Genomic DNA, 15,558 nt, shown 5'->3' on the forward strand with positions numbered 1-15,558 from the left:
GGAGATAGGAGAGGAGGTGGTGTTAGACTGGGTTAAACCTCTCCTGACAGCAGGACAGACTCCACAGACTGAAGCCATTGCTTCCCAGATCAACACCTCTGTCCCCTGACCCGCCCAATCACCAGGTCAGCCTGCAGTTCAGGGGAGGGCCAGCAGGGGAACTTACGGCACATTAACTAATGACAAGAAACCAACACTGAGAGAGCGACAATACGCTGTCAGTGATTCACTCATTTCAACTGTTGTACTCCTGTGGAGTGCAACACAGTTTAATGTCATTCAAACTATAGTCCCTGATTGACAGCTCATTGTAGTCCCCCAGAGTGTGGGAAACTGCCACTCTTCACTCACTGCACACTAGCTGCCTGGCAACCTCAGCGCTGAACACTTCACTCTCTCAGAACCTCAACACACGCCTTCATAAGCACTACAGAGCACAATCATGAGCATTTATAAGTTATTATAAGGATCTTGTGTCAGTTTACTTGGTATGTCATGATGATGTTGCTTGCTGCATCAATGTTGACATAACATACCATATGCCTACTTGCGGTTATTGGCATAAGCGCTTATGAATGCTTATGTACAGCTAATGGATGTGCTATACAGTGCTTGATGAATATATAGCTCTTATGTAGGAGCCTTCACATTACTGCATTTTTTAATTCATTCTTTCCAGCACACAAGCTGTAACTTTGCTTCCTGAAGATATGAGCACACAGTACAAAGACCTTTAGTGACAGGCGGAGAACATCATGATTTATATCATCGTGCCTAGTGCTGACACCGAGGAGGGCCACCACTCACTCTCCTCCCCCTGCTCCACAACTCAAGGCCGCCATTTGTAATGCACTTTTATTTTTTTCCATCTTCAAAGCCAGGAGGGAAAAACCCAGAGAAATGAGTCCGTTTGTCCTGTTGACGTGTTGCCAGCCCTCTGTTTGTCCGTAGTGGCCGTTAGCTTGTCAGTCTCCCACTCCAAGGAACTATGAGGGTGATGGGGGGTACTGGAGTCATACCAATATCCCACGGAGGAGTTTATTAAACACAGAATTTATTAAACACGGAGGAGTTCATTAAACGCAGGGTATATTAAACATGGAGGAGTTAATTAAACACAGGTTATATTAAACATGGAGGAGTTCATTAAACACAGGGTTTATTAAACATGGAGGACTTCATTAAACACAGAGTTTATTAAACATGGAGGAGTTTATTAAACACAGTTTATTAAACATGGAGGAGTTCATTAAACACAGTTGATTAAATATGAAGGAGTTTATTAAACAAAGAGTTTATTAAACATGGAAGAGTTCATTAAACAAAGAGTTTATTAAACATGGAGGAGTTCATTAAACACAGAGTTTAGTAAACATGGAGGAGTTCATTAAACACAGAGTTTATTAAACACAGAGTTAATTAAACATGGAAGAGTTCATTAAACACAGAGTTTAGTAAACATGGAGGAGTTCATTAAACACAGAGTTTATTAAACATGGAAGAGTTCATTAAACAGAGTTTATTAAACACGTCTCCCCTGCCCACCTGCACACAGCTTCCTGTCTTCTGTGCTTTCTTCAGGCATTTATGAATATGGGCACAGGGTTGATTTGGTGTTTTATAAATATGGTGGGTGGCACGGATGGTGCAGTGGGTAGCACTGCTGCCTGACAGCAAGGAGGTTCTGGGATCGAATCCCCGTCGGCTGGGCCTCTCTGTGTGGAGTTTGCATGTTCTCCCCGTGTTTGCGTGGGTTTCCTCCGGGTACTCCAGTTTCCTCCCACAGTCCAAAGACATGCAGGTTAGGCTGATTGGAGGGTCTAAATTGCCTGTGGGTATGAGTATGTGAGTGAATGGTGTGTGTGCCCTGCGATGAACTGGCGACCTGTCCAGGGTGTATTCCTGCCTAGGCTCCAGCCCCCCTGCGACCCTGTTCAGGATAAGTGGGTTAGGATAATGGATTGATGGATGGATGAATAAATATGGTGTTTTATAAATATGGGTTGAGTTGGTACATCATGAAGCACAGGGCTGACTTGGTGCTTTAAAAATATGGGTGCATGGTTGATTTGGTGTTTCATAAATATGGATGCAGGGTTGATTTGGGCCTCTGTAAATATGGGTACAGGTTTCATTTGAACCAGTAGATTTGTTGGTGCTAGACGGGGTGTAAATCACGATGTTCTCCGTCTGTTACGAAAGGTATTTGATCTCCTGCTGATCCCCTAGGATTTTCATGCACAACATATTTTGCAGAGAATGGGGCGAAAAATAAAAAATATCAAGTGAACAGCAGTTCTGCAGGCAAAAACCTATTGTTAATGAGAGAGAATGGCCAGACTGGTCAAAGCTGACAGGAAGGTGACAGTAATGCAAATAACCACACATTACAACAGTGGTATGCAGAAGCATCTTTGAACACACAACACGAGGGACCTCTAAGTGGATAGGCTACGGCAGAAGTCTAATGAACAGCTCATAAAGTGCTCACTGAGAGTGTACTGCGCATCTGAAGGAGTCTGTCATATCAACATTTCACTGTGCATACTTGTATAAGCATGTGACAAATAAAGTCTCTTCAATCTTGAATCATTGCTCCATCATTTCCACACTCCAGAGATCCTCTAATCCAGAGATCCTCTGATCCAGAGATCCTCTGATCCAGAGATCCTCTGATCCAGTGATCCTCTGATCCAGAGATCCTCTAATCCAGTGATCCTCTGATCCAGAGATCCTCTGATCCAGAGATCCTCTGATCCAGTGATCCTCTGATCCAGAGATCCTCTGATCCAGAGATCCTCTGATCCAGTGGTCTCAAATTGTTGCCACAGAGGGCCGTGTGTATGCAGGTTTTCATTCCAACCGATACATTTTGCCTTAATCGATTCTAATGACTCATTCACCCATACGCATTTTAGTGTAATAAAGCACAGAATATAAGCAACAATTGTTATTTAGACATAGCTCTGAGTTTGAGACCACTGTTCTAATCCCACAGTTAAATTTATGCTGGAGTAATTCCTATGTTCTGGGTCAATTTCGGACATTTAGTTTCAGTTTCAGGTGTCAGTTCAGACAATGATTAAGTAAAATTACACTGTCACACAATATAAGAATACAGAGGATATTGGATATTACACAGAACCTGATAGGCTCCTATTCGATGTTGGACAAAATGGCTCTGGAAGCCTCAGACTTTCTATAGGGGCTATGGCACAGTAAGGCACAGCTCTAGAAGGCTCATGTTCTCTATAGGGGCCATGGCTCAGTAAAGCACAGCTCTAGAAGGCTCATGCTCTCTATAGGGGCCATGGCTCAGTAAGGCACAGCTCTAGAAGGCCCATGCTCTCTATAAGGGCCATGGCTCAGTAAAGCACAGCTCTAGAAGGCCCATGCTCTCTATAGGGGCCATGGCTCAGTAAGGCACAGCTCTAGAAGGCCCATGCTCTCTATAAGGGCCATGGCTCAGTAAAGCACAGCTCTAGAAGGCCCATGCTCTCTATAGGGGCCATGGCTCAGTAAAGCACAGCTCTAGAAGGCCCATGCTCTCTATAAGGGCCATGGCTCAGTAAAGCACAGCTCTAGAAGGCCCATGCTCTCTATAGGGGCCATGGCTCAGTAAAGCACAGCTCTAGAAGGCCCATGCTCTCTATAAGGGCCATGGCTCAGTAAAGCACAGCTCTAGAAGGCTCATGCTCTCTATAGGGGCCATGGCTCAGTAAAGCACAGCTCTGGAAGGGTCATGCTCTCTATAAGGGCCATGGCTCAGTAAAGCACAGCTCTAGAAGGCTCATGCTCTCTATAGGGGCCATGGCTCAGTAAGGCACAGCTCTAGAAGGCTCATGCTCTCTATAAGGGCCATGGCTCAGTAAAGCACAGCTCTAGAAGGGTCAGGCTCAGCAGCACAGGGCTTTACAGTGAAACAAAGTCCCTGTTCCCTCGTTCCCTCGTTCCCTTCCCATCATACACTTCATCTCCGCTTTAGTTTTCCGTTTGGCCCATTTCCTAAGATGCCCCATTTCTTGTGGCGATTCACTCCCAAACTCCGTGCTGTCCAGAGCACAGTACACCCCCCCACTCTGCACCCCCACCCTTCACCACACACCCCCCCACTGCACCCCCACCCTTCACCACACACCCCCCCCACTGCACCCCCACCCTTCACCACACACCCCCCCCCACTGCACCCCCACCCTTCACCACACACCCCCCCACTGCACCCCCACCCTTCACCACACCCCCCCCCACTCTGCACCCCCATCCTTCACCACACACCCCCCCACTGCACCCCCACCCTTCACCACACGACCCCCCCCCCACTCTGCACCCCCACCCTTCACCACACACCCCCCCCACTGCACCCCCACCCTTGACCACACGACCCCCCCACTCTGCACCCCCACCCTTCACCACACCCCCCCACTGCACCCCCACCCTTCACCACACACCCCCCCCACTCTGCACCCCCACCCTTCACCACACACCCCCCCCACTCTGCACCCCCACCCTTCACCACACACCCCCCCCCACTGCACCCCCACCCTTCACCACACACCCCCCCCCACTGCACCCCCACCCTTCACCACACACCCCCCCCACTCTGCACCCCCACCCTTCACCACACACCCCCCCCCACTGCACCCCCACCCTTCACCACACACCCCCCCCCACTCTGCATCCCCACCCTTCACCACACAACCCCCCACTCTGCACCCCCACCCTTCACCACACAAACCCACTACTTTCAAATAAGAGCCTGGTTTGCATCACCAGCTGTTAAAGGGACCAAAACAACCAATCTTTCGCAAAAAAAACATCCCTCACGAACTCATTACATTACATTACATTACAAGCATTTAGCATTTATCCAGAGCGACGTACAATGAAATGCAGATCAAAAACAAGGACAAGTGCGAAGAGGACCCTAGAGGACAGTGCAGTTCCACTCCTGTGGTTCCCCCGCCCCATCACTGCCAAGACAAATCACACACCAACAACCTCACACGCTACACCCAGCCCTGTGTGTGTAAGATCCATTGCCATCTGCCACCTTTCCTGCTTGCTGACTGGCATGTCTCCTCCCACATTCGGAAGCAGCTGTCACCGTCACCTGACCCGGGACGCGACCAATCACAAGGCACTGGTATTGAAAATGGTGCCAGATTCTGAGGCTCACCCTCATAGGGGGCCAAACATCACCAGGCCCTGACTGTGCCAATCCCAGCATGCCCTGGGGCACCTGCACATACTCCACCTTTAGAGACGCGCTGAAACAGAGGGTACAGCCGCACTACCTTCCTCCATAGGACATATACACAAGTGAAACAGATCTTTCACTGGACTTTTCGACGGGCGGGGAGCAGATCTGACCGAGGTGAAAGGAGGAGAGGGACATAAAACGAGGGTGCACGCCACTATGAAAAGGATATTAATTGGATTGATTGATTGATTGATTGATTGATTGATTGAAAGGATATTGATTGGAGGGGAGTGGAAAATTGACACTAGTACACGGAGACATAAAATCTAATTATTTTCAAAGGAAATGGATGGAAAAAAACCTTTTCAAAACCTTGAAAAAAAAGTGCATTGAAGTCTTGCAGATGTAAAGCAATGCAGAAGTGTTTCAGTGAAGAGGTGGACCTGGTCCAGGGGGCAGTGAATAATACTCGCAGCAGGGGGCTGCTCTAGATCAGCCCAGGCACACGTGCCAATTAAGATAATGCTGACGTACGCCAGGCTTAATTAAGGGATGCGTGTGGTTGCCGTAGCGATGGCTCTTATTATGGTGAATGCACAGTTTTTCCCTCCCCCATTAAACTCTCACTCTCACTAAACTTCACATTTTCACAGGAGGTGGGCGAGCAAAACTTCACATTTTCACAGGAGATAGGTGAGCAAAACTGTGATTCACCTGCCTATTCGGCATTCAGAGGCATGATTTCAATAGCTCTGAGCTATACATTTGTTATTGCTGTTTTTTTAGCTGGGGGAATTTGAGCTACTTATAATAATGAAAACAATTATTGTGATGTGCTACACAATAAAGCAACATTGTAAAGAATTGATACAAAACCGTGTGACGCGACTTCAGATACGTAATGTATTGTCAATGATTCAAACATCCAAAGACCATTTTTGGACCACATCCAAAACCAATTGTTCTGGAGACGGTGTTGACACTATAACGTTGGTGAGAATGTAATCCATTTAAAATCTAGGATTTTTCGCAAATCAGATTTCATGATTATAATCATTCCTAACTCTGTTATCTTTCATTTTGGGATGAACATGAAAGCTAGAGCTGGTGATAAAAATGATACAAGAACAATTTCTCCATGACCTACAGTAATGGAGACAGGGCAAGTCAAAGTTGTTGTTAGCTCATATCGCCCAGATTAATAGAGTGTCATTTCAGTCCCAGGCCAAATCAGCCTTAATTCAAGGAATTCAAGAAAAAGGAAAATATCCGCCAATCTGTGTATCCTTAAATGAGTAATAAGTTCAAATCATCCCCCATATATACATTACATCATGAATATATTGACATTAGTTCAGCGGTAGAGTGGTTATCAGGTAATGGCCTGTTCCTCTGGGCAAAACAACCTAATGCCCAATTGCTCCCAATGCGCTGTTTGCCACCTTGTTGTTGGTGTGAGTGTGTGAACGGGTGAATGTCAGGCATTCATTGTAAAGCGTGTAAAAAGTTTATTTAGGCCGCATTTACACTGCAGGTCTTGATGCCCACTTCAGATTTTTTTTCTGTGGGAGGAAACCAGAGTACCCAGATGGAGACCCACATCGACACTGGGAGAACATGCAAACTGGCCTGGCGGGGCTTGAACCCGGGACCTTCTGGTTGTGAGGCAGCAATGTTACCCACTGCACCACTGTGCCGTGCAGTCACTTGGAAAAGCAGTTAAGAGTGTTTTGCAAAAATCTTAGAATGATGTGTTTTCTGAGAATGCTCTTATAAATTTGGGAAAAAATGCTTCTGGGAACATTTAAAGAACTTAGCGCAAATAACCTTGGAAGAATGTTGTGTCCAAACATTCCAAGAATGCTTTAAAAGAACATTCAACTTCAGAAAAACATTCTAGAACCCAAACATTATTAGCTGGGAAGCAAGAACAAAGACACAAAGAAATACATGTATCACTTCAACATGCATGTAGTGCTTGGCAACCATCATCAGGAGCAACAGCCCACTTGCACATGTGCCCACTGAGATCTGTAAGGACAGTATTACCAGATGAACAGACAGGCCGCATGAAATCTGCAAGGCTCCACAGTGTGCAAAGGATGCATCTGTCAATCACAGGTACACAACTGGCAAATCAACAGGTTTGATTTGCATTGTAACCGTGGTGTTGATCCCAAGCCATGTACTACCAGAGGTGTGCTTTTCCCAATTTTTCAGATTAGTCGCACACTCACACTCACACACTCACACACTCACACACTCACACACTCACACACTCACACACTCACACACACACTCACACACTCACACACTCACACACTCACACACACACTCACACACCTCAGTGACTGACTCAGTGAGCGATGCGTGTGAGCGTACACTCCTGCCGCAGACATGATGACGCTGTGGTGGGTTCGAGCCCCTGTATCTTGGGTCAGACTGCGGAGTTTCTCTTGTGTATGCTAATTAACCCGAGCTGCTTAAGTACAAGAGCAACATTGAGCAGGGTAATGGTCCGGTATGCAGGTCTCTCAGGATAAGTGGTAGCACTAAGCACAGAAATATCGGGAGCAATAAACGTAATAGCTGTTGTAAGCAGAGACTGCTAAGTGCTGCAGTATTATCCCTGATCAGCAGACTCCCGTTACGCCAGGAACCCATCTCCACAGCTGCTTTATTTAGGGGAAAGCAGGTGACTCCAGCCTGGATTTCCTGTTTACTGCTGTTGCTGGTCTCTCCCATCTTTCAGCGCTAATGCCAGCTTCACAATAAAAGCGGAAGTGTTACATGGGGTGACAGGGTTCATATGAGTCCAGAAAGGGGAGAATACACTTTATTTGAATAAGTGTCCAAAACTGTGAAAGCAGGATGTCACTTTCTGAAGCAACGCACAGAATTTGCTTCCTGATTTCCGTCAGTCTAACTGGCTGTTTGGCTACCGTGACATCCACAGAACTGGCAGTACAAAATGGTTGTAATGTGGTCTTGCAAGAATGCACAGGGGTAAGATAGCTGAAAGCCCCATAGACATCATAGGAGGATGGACACGGGAAGTGAGAAATACCACGGGCCAGACAGAATGTGAGCTCCGGAGTGAGCCAGGCCAGCTACACCGGCTCCAGTGGTCACAGGCACAACAGTCGAATGCAATCCCTGCCCAATCCCTGTATAAATAACGCTTAAATCAAAAAATACAAAATACAAAAACGCACAGTCCTACCTGCCCAATGAGAGGTAATCACACAATTCTGTCTGCCAAATGATAGGTAATCGCATAGTTCGGTCTGCCCAATGATAGGTAATTGCACAGTTCTGTTGGCCCAATGATAGGTAATCACACAGTTCTGCCTGGCCAATAATAGGTCATCGCACAGTTCTGTCTGCCCAATGATATTTTGCTGTGATACACTCGGAAACCCTCCCTGTCACCAACATATTTCAGTACTAAACTATGAGAAAGATGATTTCAATGATTTCTTTACAATACCAAAGGCGGTTTAAATACCTCTTTGGAAAAACAAACATGCCAATTGCTTTGGTTGTTAGTAAAGTGTCTTAAATACTGTATATACATTTTGGTCACCTCAAATTGCAGTGGCTTTTGCCTTGTTTTTTGAAGGACACATTACTATCTATGTTGATGATAATTCCTGCTTCAGTTGCAATTTCACATCAGGTGCCTCATTTGCCCAACCCTGATCAATACAACAGCATTGCTTGGCCATGTGTCATCAGAAGATAACAGCTTAAACACTCATTTAAGCCTACTACTGCAGAACGTACTGTAGAACTCAATAAAATGCTCAAATTATCTACAGTGTAACCAGAACATTTCCATAAATAACCACACCCCTCCCCCCTTACGTAGGTGGGGCAGAGGATACTTAAACGCATAGGTTATAGCACGAAGCAAATATAAAAGTCGCTGGGTCCGTCAACCATTCATAAACACGCATGGATTCAAAATGCAATCCAATGTTAAAAGACACGTGCAATTCAAGTGATTAACCAGGGTCAACTGCTAGATGTTCGCAAGTATGTGACAAATAACCTACAATAGCCTACAAACATTATGTTCCATTAAAACGCGCTGGTCGAATAACCCCCACGGTCAAGTACAGGTAGCAGTGACCGAGTAAATCTATTTGACATCGCACGTGAAGGTCATGTACAACTGAGTAAAGTGCATTGTAAAATAGTGCAGTTGAGTTGAAAACGCTGAATTAGTGTGTGTAAGACTTAGGTTAAAGATTTAACCTTTAACATGCGCGCATTATACACTTACCTTTGCCAGTTAAGTTCTTCGGCTCTTGAAAGGGATGCAGCTGAGAGCGGTTGGTTCTGTTGGTTTTGCGCTGGGTTAAATTCCTTTTACACGCGTCAGGACAGGAGGGTTCGCGCTCTGTCAAAAGCACCAAGGTGTGTGCCTTCTGCTAACCAAATAATAACGAGGACAATGGGCTATACAACGGAATAAGTGGACAGGTGCGAACGCGCAGTTCAGAACATCGCCTGGGCAGAAACTCTTCCCATCTAAGTAATTATTTCTGTTTGTATCCAAAGTGGTGTGCCTAAATTCTGGGGTTCAACCTCCTTTCTCCCAGCTGATCTTCCTGGTCCTGTGCTTTCTCGTAGGTTATAGTGCGCTTTGTGACAGCACGGGCGAGTAACCCAGCCGGGAAGCTTCAGTGGGCGGAGTCCTTACCGCTATTCCCTGCGTGTAGCGGGTATTTAAAGCGAAATTGCTTTCACAGCTCACACCACCAGACACGCATTAAAAGTGCGACTCGATTAATGTTCGTGCACAAACACCGAAGATGTTGCACAATCTCCGTATCTGTTTGAGGAGTTTAACCCTGTAACATGACACCGAGCTGTATAATAACAGGCAGGGAAACGCGCTGTCTGCAATGTAATGGGCGGCTCACACACAAACAGAGAACATTGACGCCTGGGCATTAACTGGTAATTTAACAAGGAAATGTGTAACATTAGAGGGCGTAAAGTTTAAAGGTAAAAAAGTTTCAGAAGTGCACTGACATTTCAACAATGTTACTCTTTTACTTTAGTCTGCCTGTGTTTTGGAGTGTTTGTGCCTGCACACTGAAATCATTGGGGTGATTATATTAAAAAAATGGAACCACATTGGAGGTTTTAATGCATGTTTTATTATGAGAAAATTCACTGTGAAATGTTGTTATTCATTGATATACTAGGCTACTTTTGTGTATTTAGGTGTGCTAAAAATGTTACGGCTGCGAGCATATTGTTTGACTTTTAGAACGAAAATGGCGCGAAAAAATCAGTGGCAGTGCCCGCTACCTTTTTGTAAATAACCCCAGACAGGCTTTCATATTGGTGAAATGAAATGTTATTAAAATTGTAGCAAACATGTTTTGACATGCTCCCGGTTGTCTACAGTGTGGTATAAAAGCATGTTAATTTTGCGAATGGGGGTTTTTAAAAATTCTAACTGCTCGAATGCCACCTACTACTATTGGGTATGACAATGTTTTCTGGTGGCTAGATCACTGGTAAAGTTAGCATGTACAAAAGGTGACATGCATCTAGTTCATTTCGGGTCCAGCAGCTGTCTCCGTAGAGGAACCCTTTTCTGTTGTTTATAAAGCCCTCTATCATACATGTGAAGTGTGAAAGCACCCACACAAAGAACCCTTGAACTAGACAGGGTTCCTCTCTGGAATCAAAGAGTTCGATTTGCAGCCATTTCTCTGAGAGTGTATGGATGAGCCCCACAGTCTTACACTGGGGCAGACTGACTGGTGGCTCCAGTGGGCGACATTCCAAATTAGGGGAGGAATTGTTGGGAGCCAGATTTGTAAAAAGAATACTTGCATAATCATGTTCAGCGAGTTATCGGTGGCGACTTGCAGGACTTGCAAATTCAGTAGAATTTAACATGTTTTAATTGAGTGGACTTAAGCAGGCCTAACTGAAGTCACTGATGGCGTCATGGGAACCTCAACCTTCATTCCAACACCCCAGACCATTCAACCACACGTTGGCTTACCACCAACGCCCTAAACCCCAGGAGATACTGCCCACCTCTGTGCACAGTCATATAACCACCAGCACTACAGTGTTTTAGTGCATTACTCATCATATCCAGTGTGTTGTTTTCTCTCCGTCGTGCTGCTAGCAGTGCTGGGTGTGTCTTTACAAAACCGCTGAAGTGGGCATGCAGGACTGAATTATTGAGTCCTGTTCTATTAACAGACTATTTCTGTTGCTTGCTTGTCAGTGGCGTGGGTGAGGACAGCAGGACTTGAAAATAGCTGCATAGTTTACTGCATTTTTCTGTAGCACCCAGATGAGAGGACACTGCTAGAGGAGTCGTTCAGACTTTGGTCAGTTCAGTTCCGCTCAATGAAGTGCATGACCAAACCAAACCAAACCAAACCTGCTATAATTTGTAGAGTGAGTGTATCCATGCTATCAGGCATACATTTGTATTTTACTAATGCAACTCTTGGGTACGAAGCTGTGAACTGTTTTCCCAAAGATTTAATTGACTATTTTAGTTTAGGAAGCTCCAGAAATGTCACTTAAGCTAGCATGAAACTGTAGCAGTAGCCTCACTGTGTGAAATGTTGTGAATGCCCTGCCCCCAAATATGGAAATGAAATTATGAAACTCTACAGACGATAAGGAGAGGATAAACGTAATCATGAATAAATTCTTGGGAGTCACAAGAGCGAAGCAAAAGTCAGACCCTATGTCTGGCAGACAAACACTTGACAAATTAGCTAGTAATTAACATGCTATCGGAATGCATAAAATGAATATTCATTGACATACAGCTCGACAGAGGTATGTTTGATTGCACTTGCAATGCTAATTCACAAAAACCGTGACTCATTTCCAAATAACTACATGATATTATATCAAGTTCAAGTATAAAGGATTTCTTGAATTCCAAATTTCATAGGCATATATAAAACTCACAAGCACCAATGCCTTGACCACGAGGAGTGAAACACCGGCAGGGTGATATGCAGAAGGAATAAAGATCTATGAGGCACCCTGGTGTCCCTCAGTCTGAAGATTTATCCAAATGCCTAATTGCTGAGAATAATAGCATATATTTTCCTATAAATCAACAGTTTTGACTCTCATCTGCATCATTTCCAAGTGGGATTCCTTTCACCAGCATACGGTCTTAAAATATCTAGGGGTCCAAAAACCTGAAAATTAATAAAATGCTTTCCGTTCATTATAAAGCATACATTTTCTCCTTATGAAGGTTTAAGATTAAACATTGATATCACATTGAAAATTCTAAATAAATGTGACACACTATAGTACACATACAGTGGCATGAAAAGGTATTTTCCCCTTTCCTGATTTCCTTTATTATTTTATTGTGTGAATGGTGTGACAAAATGTAATGTTAGGCAAAGAGAATGCTAGTCAATGTGCCCTTCAAGGAATTCTGACATTCACCTCTGTTCCAGTTGTTCTCCACTTAGAGATAACACTGAGGTTTGGTTTCCAGAGCCTCAGAAACGGCTTTGTAACCCTTTCCAAACGGATCTATTTTCTAATCTCTTCTGGAGTTCCCTTTGATCATAGCATACGTACGTTAACGTACATTATTGGTGCTAAAGGTGTTGCAACCAGTTTTAAAGATTTTATTTTTCACAGGGTTGATTTGGGTGTTTGATAACTTTTCTCATTAAAGATAATAAAATAGGTAAAAAAAATATTAAAACACATGTTTTGTGTTTACTCAGGTTCCCCTTTTCTAATATTATGTTTTGTCTAAAGATCTGAATTCTGTGTGAAAAATACTAAATAATGGAGGAAATCGGGAAAGGGACAAATACTTTTTTGCTGCACTGTACCTAAACATGTAATTATTAACTCTTACTTTACTCTGTACTCTAAAGCATAATTTACTGTACTCTGTACTGTAAAGCATGATTTACTGTACTATGTACTCTGTACTCTAAAGTATGATTTACTGTACTCTGTACTCTAAAGCATGATTTACTGTACTCTGTACTCTAAAGCATGATTTACTTTACTCTGTACTCTAAAGCATGATTTACTTTACTCTGTACTCTAAAGCATGATTTACTTTACTCTGTACTCTAAAGCATGATTTACTTTACTCTGTACTCTAAAGCATGATTTACTTTACTCTGTACTCTAAAGCATGATTTACTGTACTATGTACTCTGTACTCTAAAGCATGATTTACTTTACTCTGTACTCTAAAGCATGATTTACTTTACTCTGTACTCTAAAGCATGATTTACTGTACTATGTACTCTGTACTCTAAAGCATGATTTACTGTACTCTGTACTGTAAAGCATGATTTATTTTACTCTGTACTGTAAAGCATGATTTACTTTACTCTGTACTCTAAAGCATGATTTACTTTACTCTGTACTCTAAAGCATGATTTACTTTACTATGTACTCTGTACTCTAAAGCATGATTTACTGTACTCTGTACTGTAAAGCATGATTTATTTTACTCTGTACTCTAAAGCATGATTTACTTTACTCTGTACTCTAAAGCATGATTTACTTTACTCTGTACTCTAAAGCATGATTTACTTTACTCTGTACTCTAAAGCATGATTTACTGTACTATGTACTCTGTACTCCAAAGCATGATTTACTTTACTCTGTACTCTAAAGCATGATTTACTTTACTCTGTACTCTAAAGCATGATTTACTTTACTATGTACTCTGTACTCTAAAGCATGATTTACTGTACTCTGTACTGTAAAGCATGATTTATTTTACTCTGTACTCTAAAGCATGATTTACTTTACTCTGTACTCTAAAGCATGATTTACTTTACTCTGTACTCTAAAGCATGATTTACTTTACTCTGTACTCTGTAATCTCTAACTGTATTTTCTCTACTGTAACTGTATTTCTCATGCCACTATGAGCCAGGATACTCGCTAGCCCTGCCCTGGGTACACTACAGTGCTCCTGACCAGCTACGTGGCTGTTAGTATACCATTACAAACATTATTAGCAAAGGCTAAAAACAGTTGTCTATTATGGACAATGCGAATATAACAATATCAAAAATGTGACACAATGTGACACATTTAAATGTTACCAGCAGGAATATGTACATTTTCACCATGTTCCTATCTTCCGACTTACTTACTGTAAGACAAATTTCTTCTTCTGACTCACATCCTGAATCTATGTAAGCGATGGATCAGCTTAGTTTAGTGTATTATGTTTCAGTTCCAGGGGCAGGGGCTAAGATCAGTGGTATAATGCATTCCATCCGGTAATTCTGGCTGTAGGTGTACTGAGCACAACAATGACCCAAAGAATACCTCAAAATCCACACAGAAATATTTTGTACAGCACTTTGGTTCAACTGTTGTTTCTGTTGTCTTTCTCTCTAAAATCATCCCGTCTTTCTCTCTAAAATCATCCAGTCTTTCTCTTTAAAATCATCCAGTCTTTCTCTCTAAAATCATGTCATCTTTCTCTCTAGCCTGTCTCCATTCCAACTTATTTTCTTAATTATTTCATTAGTCCACTGATAATTCTTCTTGTCTTTTAGCATTTTATTGTGGTCTATTTTACAGTGAATCGGTCATGGTGCATAGTTAGCTGACTGAGCCAGGGTAACTGGTGGCAGTAAAATCCTGCCATCCAGGACTGGAATTTCCCATCCCTGCCCTTTCAGTAGTTAGCTCAAGCAACTCTACTTTATTTTAGTGCTATTCATCCTTGCCATTGGAGAGCCATTGGGTGGATTTATTCGTTTTTACTTGAAATTAGCAACCAATCCACAAACCCAAGAAATAAAGTGAGACATATTAACTGGGTAACCAATTGCTTTAATTAAACGATGAAGCCTTGAGTAAGACGGACACGCACACACTGTGGCTCTCCAATGCCATGACAGAATAATGCTGCTTTTCTGAGTCCTCCACTCTCTGTCCTGGAGAACCACAGGGTCTCTGGCACTGAACTGATCAATCAAAGCAGTTCATTTCACAGCAAACTGACCTCCCTTGCTTTATTTGGTCCGAATTGCTTGCTGATTTAATAAACATGAAAACCTGCATACCCTACAGCTCTAGAGGACCCATGTTAGTGATCCCTGTGCTAGAGGATCCGTGAAGAGAAAATACTTTTACATCAGCGGTGCACAGCAAGGGCCAACTTCTGCTCTTAATGATTATAAACAGCCACAGACTACAAGTATATCCTAAAGATTTTACTCTGCTCAAGTACAGGAGTGAACCAGCATCATTTCTTGAGTTGTCAGAAGACTAAATTAAGGTAATTGGTTGGAACCCCTGCTTTACATCAAGGCTGTCAAACTGAATTCCCAGGTGGC

At 43.3% G+C, this 15,558-nt stretch overlaps 1 protein-coding gene across 3 annotated transcripts in view; it reads right to left on the bottom strand.

The window, feature by feature from the left end:
- The window catches only part of gdpd5b (glycerophosphodiester phosphodiesterase domain containing 5b), an 85,078-nt gene extending 75,204 nt beyond the window's left edge, over positions 1 to 9,874 (bottom strand). For all 3 annotated transcript variants that reach the window (XM_061216779.1, XM_061216778.1, XM_061216780.1), the window contains exon 1: positions 9,489 to 9,874. The gene's annotated coding sequence lies outside the window, so the exon portion shown is untranslated. The remainder of the gene's footprint in view (positions 1 to 9,488) is intronic.
- Between the last annotated feature and the right edge of the window lie 5,684 nt (positions 9,875 to 15,558).

Source organism: Conger conger, chromosome 13, assembly GCF_963514075.1.
Source record: "Conger conger chromosome 13, fConCon1.1, whole genome shotgun sequence".
NCBI lineage: Eukaryota > Metazoa > Chordata > Actinopteri > Anguilliformes > Congridae > Conger > Conger conger.